Genomic DNA, 6450 nt, shown 5'->3' with positions numbered 1-6450 from the left:
AAGACATGAAAAAACCTCCAGTTACGCTGAATGTTGCATTTTGTCTTTTATCCAGAACAAAAGCTCTGATGCTATCCTTGCCCTTTGGACTTGTACAGTGGAGAACGGGAACGGCTGGTGGCACCAGGGAGTTCCTACTTCAGCTTCAGAGGGTTTTACATTAGCAAGTACCTCCACTGCATTCTTCAAGTGTTATTTTCTCCTCCAGACCAATAGTTTTAATCACTATTAGACAACATCAATACTTTTAGCCCCAGACCTTGATGGTATTTCCAGATAAATAACCCCCCACACACACATTCTCTTTAATTGTTTTCTTTTGAGGGTCTTTTTGGTTTTGTGGTGTGGCTTTTTTGGTTTTGGTTTGGGGTTTTTATTTGGTTTGGTTGGTTTGTTAGTTTTTTGGTTGTTTTGTTTGGGTTTGTGGGGTTTTTTTAGAGCATAAATGAAGTCATTGCCAAGACTGAGGAGTTTTCGGTAACAGTCTAGGACATACGAACAGTTTTTCATATCTTTAAAGAAAGTTGGACAACTTAGCGTAGTAAAGTCTCAACAGGGCTAACTATTACTGATGTTACTAAATATAAACACATGGATAAGGCTTTGCAGGATCCAAGATGCAGAATATTAGTCTTCATTCCAGGAGACCAGGTATTCCTGACAGAAAGGATATTCAAATCCTGAGAGAAATAATCACTATCAGTTTAAGTAGAAGGATTATTGGGATGGTTTAGTTTTTTTTAAAAATGGATATGATAGGGAGGGAAAAAAAAAGATTAAGTGTATGCTTTAATTGTTTCTATGGAAAATTACTATTATGTTCAATTAAAAGAAAAAAAAAATCAAACTCAAATCCAAATTTCAGTATGCCAGTTAAAAACCATGGAGTTATCTCAAAATCCATCAACTGTTCCTCTCTCAAATCCCAATGCAATTGTATCAAACAATGTCATTGCACCACACTGGTATGTTTAGGAGCAAGTAATAATCTGATTCTTGGTTTTAACTGTATAATGACAAATTGTAAGAAAAAATATTTATAGCAATTAAGTGGTGAACAGCTTCATTTTGAAAGCGGGTTTAGAGAGTAATATCACATTGGACTGCAAAGATAGATTAGCTTGAAATTTGTTCTGTAATTAATTCCCTGGAGAGAAATCTATTTGCATGCAAAAAGAAGGAGACTTAATTAATGGCCAACAATATTTAAATTGATATATCAGCTACTCACAGACAATTGTAGCTTCATTCTTTATTGAAGCCCAACACAGCACTGACTAGCTTTTTTACGATGTGAAACAAAGCTGTAGAATAGATCTTCCGCAAGTTAAAAAAAAAAAATAATAAAAAAATTGAATAATTGAGATTGATATAGGGTTTTTTAATTATAAAGGGAATGCAAGTGGGAGAACACCAGTGGTTTCTGCTGAATTACTAAGTTAGATGAATCCTTCTGCATATCTCCAGGGAACCATCTAATTATTTTTAGTAATAATCTTGTCACAAAAGGAGGGTATATGTTAACAATAAATGCTAAAGACAAAATTAATACAAGGTAAAAATCACATAGCTGGACTTGAACTGTCTAGTAATGGGGCTACTAAATACAAGGAATCAGCTGTCCAGCTAGTGAGTCTTGTCTCTCACTGTATTTTATACAAAGTCTAATTTGGTAGGGATGTCCCAAGAAAGTCCATTAGGCAGATAAGGAACATCTCATGTAAGACTCCACTAAAAGGCAGTATTAATAGGAATTTTAAAACTTAAGATTTTAGGGCTGACAAGTGTGGGATTTGAGATGTCAAAGAAACCTGGAGCCCCTTCCAATCTGAATGACACTGCACGTACATATGGACTTTCCTAGATGCTTAAATTCCTAGAGAAGTCCAAGCACACACACAGTACAGCACTTCTCATGCAGCTGTAAACTAACGCTTTAATCAGAGCTCTCAGCTGAGACAAGTCTTCTCAAGGTAGAAATGAGTTTGGAGAAGTTTTTTTTCTGGCACTAAGCTCATGGCTGGGAAAACACAGTATTTCATTCTCCTAGGGTATCAGCCTGACTCCTTTGGGAAAGCTTACTTGCACTGAAATAAGTGAAAAGCATAACCTTAAAACATCACAAGATTTCTATGACCATAATAAATCTCTTCCAGCTACTAAAATTGCTCTGGTTCAACAGCAACCAGTAGAGAAGGCTCAGGGGAGACCTTATAACAATCTTCCAATACCTAAAGGGGGCCTAGAAGAAAACTGAAGAGGGACTTTTTACAAGGACATGTAGGGATAAGACAAGGGGTAACGGTTTTAAACTGAAGGAGTGTAGACTCAGATGAGACATTAGGAAGAAATTCTTTGCTATGAGGATAGTGAGGCACTGGCACAGGTTGCCCAGAGAAGCTTCCATCCCTGGAAGCTTTCAAGGTCAGGTTGGATAGGGCTTTGAGAAACCTGGTCTAGTGGAAGGTGTACTTGCTCATGGCAGGGGAGTTGGAACTAGATGATCTTTAAGGTCCCTTTCAACCCAAACCATTCTATGATTCTGTGATATTCCAATTGCATGGTACTTCATAGATCCAACAAAGATCCTAATAATTAAATCTCTCTAAACCAGGCAACATGTGTTTGTTATAGTTATCTATAAATCAATGTCATAATGCCAGTTATCAAAATCATAACACTGCCTCACAGTTCTACAAAAATTATCATTGTTTCCTGATGGTTCTTGCTAAGGAAGTTGCAAATATATAGTTTGTATGCGTAACTGTATGTATGTATACACATACAATAAACCTATCATGACTCTATCCCCAGAGGGCCAAATGTATGGGTTTGTTCACTTTGTTAAAGAGAGACAATACTAAAAAAGTGCATTACAGTCATTAACACACAACAGTTCCACTTAAGGATGTAGAAATACAGACTGCTTTTCAAGAAAGTGTGAAGAGACTGCTTCAGCTCCTTGGAAAATCCCAACATCATATCAAGTCAAACTATCAGATTGCTTTTACAGAGAACTGCTACGCAAAAGCTATCACTTCCAGAAGTTGGTGTATATAACAAATGGGTAACTGGCTCCTTGGACAACTGAAAACATTGATTTGGTTCTAATATTCAGGAAAAAATTGACAGTGAAGTCAAAGTGAAATTGGGTAGCAGAGTCTCGGGTATTAAGCAATGAAAACTACTGGTTAAATGGAAAAGGCCAAGTATATATTCAGGTAAATTTTGTACTGTGCCATCCATCAATCAACTTTCTGTATATATCATGTAGAATCTAAATTACTGCCACATGCATACTTACCTTGTGAGTATGGTTGATAATGAAATTGGTATTTATCACTAAACACAAGGCAGCAGATAAAAATTTATTTTTAAATTAAAACAGAAAATTACTTGACATTGCCTTAATATTTGTACAGTGAGATGGCACATTGTTCAGAATCAAGCTTTCAAGTATGACAAGCAGATTAGGATTACAAATGCAAAACACTGAAGCAGGAAAAAAAAGTTCAGTTTGAAAATCCCATTCTCCACGGCATCTTCATGAGAAAGGTGTTCCCGAGATTATAGTGTGCCTACAAAAACCTTGAGAGTTCTCATGTCCAGCAGGTATCTTCTTCCCTGAAAGACATTACTTTTCCTTTGCCATGTACCAGGATGACATGAAAAATGCTACAGATCACATTGGGTAGTACCTGTCAGTTTGTAAGAGTAAACTTTCAAATGAATTAGAAAAAAAAAATAACCGTAAGAGTCTGCATTTTTGCCATATAAGATCTCCCTATTCTGGATTTTTATTATTTCTGGGAATACTGCAGCATGCATAAGTCTGCTGGAATATAAAAGGTATGACACTTTAACAGGATAGTAGCACATACAATTATTTCTAAATAATTTTAATTCTAGCTGATAAGACCTTGGTAAAAAAATCTTTTATAGTTACACAAATTGATTAAAATTTGAAAAGATCTGTTTAATTCTGCATCTCCACAAGGATTCTGCCTGCAGAGGGCACATTGCACTACGCACCAGCGGACCAGCCGAAATAAGAACCCAAATGCCATCAATATTTATGTATATAGCATAAAAACTATGACTAACAATAATGGCAGTAGTAAAATACAAATCAAGACCAGTGTTTAACCATTGAAAAATACATTTGTTTCCAGCACAGTTCAGCAGCTACACAGAGTAAATACAGTACAAGACAATGCCTCTACCCTCAGCTGCTTCCTCCCAGGATTGAGCAAGTTTGTGCTCCTGCAGGGTACTTTGAGCTATGGCAAAAGTAGTGAAACAATCTGATCTGCAGAGGGCCTAGAAGAAAAAGTTCTGACAGGAACGACAACCGTGTTGCACCCAGGATCTCATAAGAAGCTGCCTGTCCCTATAGCATTGGGTGACAGGCAGCTGCTTCTCCCCAAAAATCAAAGTAAACCCTGAACACAAGCATGGGAACCTCTATGTCTTGATGTTAATTTTTTTATTTTTTTTTTACTAATTTCATTTCCACACATTGTTACTTCAGCAGAACCTGGTCAGTCAATTTCAAAAAAACAACAACAACAAAAAAAACCCAACAACAAAAAAACCCCCGAAAAACCACAAAAACAAAACCCAACAAAACACGCACACACCAAAAAAACCAAATGACCCACAAATAAAAGTAAGTCTCCACTGACAGCATAGGCTGCTATCATAGACAAACTCTTTGCAACATGCCGCAAATTCTAGTTAAAAAAAATGACATCTGCTTTCATCAGACATCAGAGTCCAATACATTTAAAGAGGTGGTACATAGGAACTAAATTATAAGTTATATAGCTAAATATTTCAGAGCTTCCGCACTTCTCCTTTTTCATCAGCAAAAGATAGGTGGCTTCCCAGAGAATATTCATTCACTTTGTCACTTGAAATGTCTCTCTTTAATAATTAACACAAATACCTAACTTTCAAAGATGTTAGCATGTCATTACTTGTCATATAAATTGTAGAGTTAGATACTTGCTGAGGTGTATTTGAAGGCTGCTGCCGAGCAACTTTCAGCGTCCATGAATAAGACATAGGACCTTTCATATTTCATTAGATATATGCATACTTTCTATAGTTATGAAAGAAAGGTATGCAGCATCTATTTCTAAAGTAAATGTTCACTTTGAACAGAACTTTAAGCAAATTGTATTGAGGCAGAAAAGCCCATAGCTTCAGTCCAGGGGTCCACATCCACAGACGTTTTCATACTAATCAATAAGATTAATTAGGTCTTTCTGTATTAATATAGGTTGAAGGATAGAGTTATGGCTACACAGAGGCAGAAGCAAACCATGCCTGCCTATCTGCTACCGAATCAATTGACAATTTAAAAAGTTAGATCTGGGTAGAAGACCTAAGTATCTCATTTTGCTCATTCCTGTAGCATAAGCTATAAAATTAGTATATACTGGCAGGTTAATGTTGTTGTGCTGAGCTGACTTCAATTTGTTCACATTAACACACTTCGCATTTATGTCTCCCTCCCATTCTCCAGGGACTAATCTTCTACCTTAAATTTCAGTAAATAAGCCTGATGGGAAGAGCTCCTATTACACAGTGCCTGCAAAATACAGTGCTGTGGTCATAGCGTGAGTTACTCTGCTACTGTCCATCTTCCCCCCCTCTAGTCCTAGACCTCCTGTGCTTCCCACCTGAATCTGCCTATCACTACATTTTATGTCCTCTGCTGTTTCACGGTGAGGTTTTTTTCTGTTCGATATCTCTAAATTTACAAGCTGGCATATGGCCACTCTTTGCAGTTCCAGCTTTTGCTAAATAAGAAAACTCTTTCAGCAATTACACCAGTGCTTCCATGAAGACTACTGTTGGGTTTGATTTCCTTAGAAAACTGGCATTTCCAGTCTTATATGGAAAATGGTATCAGAATTCAGGCATCTATAACATATTACCCTAAAGGGAGGACGCTCAGAGCACATTCATACCCTGTACCAGGGACAAGTCACAGCTCAGAGCTCAGGAATTCCAGCAAGGGCATTTGCAAAGGACAGAAACAAGATTTTCAGGAATATTTCCATTGCCTATCAATACCATTTCTTCATCAACAGCAAGATACAATAAGTTCAGATGTGTAGAAACAATTAGTGCTAAAGGACCAAATGCTTGCACTAAAAGCATTTGGAGAAGCTGGGAGAAAGCAGGTGGCTACTCCAGGACAGCTGTGGTTTGCACCCCTGGAGGAAGCACTCCAAAAGCTCACACAGCACCCTTGGGGGGTGGAGGGGCAGCAGTCGGATATTTACACAGATACCAGCAGTCTACAGATGCATTAGTTCACAAATGTTTCCTGTTGCTTCCCTCAGTCCTTCAGCTTCTAGATGTGACCTCAAACTGATATCTACAAGGGGATCACCAAAACATGCAGCTCCATTTTCCCTGAAGGATCACATCCCAGTT

The sequence above is a fragment of the Strigops habroptila genome, chromosome 8 (assembly GCF_004027225.2).
Source record: "Strigops habroptila isolate Jane chromosome 8, bStrHab1.2.pri, whole genome shotgun sequence".
Lineage (NCBI taxonomy): Eukaryota > Metazoa > Chordata > Aves > Psittaciformes > Psittacidae > Strigops > Strigops habroptila.
The sequence above is the reverse complement of the archived record's forward strand: the minus strand, read 5'-3'. Positions refer to the sequence as shown.